This window comes from Parasteatoda tepidariorum, chromosome 3 (assembly GCF_043381705.1).
Source record: "Parasteatoda tepidariorum isolate YZ-2023 chromosome 3, CAS_Ptep_4.0, whole genome shotgun sequence".
NCBI classification, from domain to species: domain Eukaryota; kingdom Metazoa; phylum Arthropoda; class Arachnida; order Araneae; family Theridiidae; genus Parasteatoda; species Parasteatoda tepidariorum.
Window position 1 is genome coordinate 12,158,567 of NC_092206.1, and position 917 is coordinate 12,159,483.

Here is a 917-nt window from a genome sequence, read left to right on the forward strand (position 1 = left end):
ATATATATATTCTAATAAATTACGTTTATCATTCTGGCTTTTTGTTTCCGATCACTTTTATTACTTTTTTTTTTACTCAAATAATTATCTTACTCTTTCGACGCGTGTACTCTTTCTCTTTCGACGACCAATGTAATCTCTCTTTAACACTTGCATAGTTCCCACATTCAGAGAGATAAAAAAAAAATGTTTTATAATATATCAAGTTTGGAAACATTCCCTTCTTTTCGTCATTTAAGTTGAGAGTAAAATAGTAAACTAAAAAAGACCGATATGAAGATGTTCAGTTCGTTTATGACGGTGCTCGTTCTTACGAGCGTCGTGGTCGTAGAATCGGCGAAGCCTACTCGCGATCGCATCCGAATACTGATATCCAACCTAAACGAAGAGCGCACCGCTGAAGAAATCGAAGACTTCACGAACTATCGTTGCGAAAAAATGGTGGTCATACGAAACAGAGCACAGGCCGAGTTTCGCGTGACATGCAAATCCTTTCACGATTCGACAAAGGCCACCATTCAACCGGGTGATGCCTTTCTCTTTTCATTCCGACCCCAGAAGAATGGTGGCACTAAATTCTGGTGCGTCGTGGAGTACAAGCAACAGTACGCAAGATTCGACGTGTACAACGAAAATTCCACTCACATGTGCCCTCGTGAGTTGGATGAGGTTTACCAGTACACAGTGACTCATGACGGGGTGTACGTTGACGGGAAGAAAGGCAGCGAAGGTAACAAGATCCGGGCCTTATTTAAGGGTCACAACAAGTACATCATCTGGGAAGAATACAACAAGGAAACAAATGAGACGGATGGTTTCCTGATCAGTGGACTCGTGGACGGTGGTATGTGCGACGATATTCCTGACCAATTCAATGACAAGACAGCCGCCGTGACCGTCTGTTACAACCATTGTGT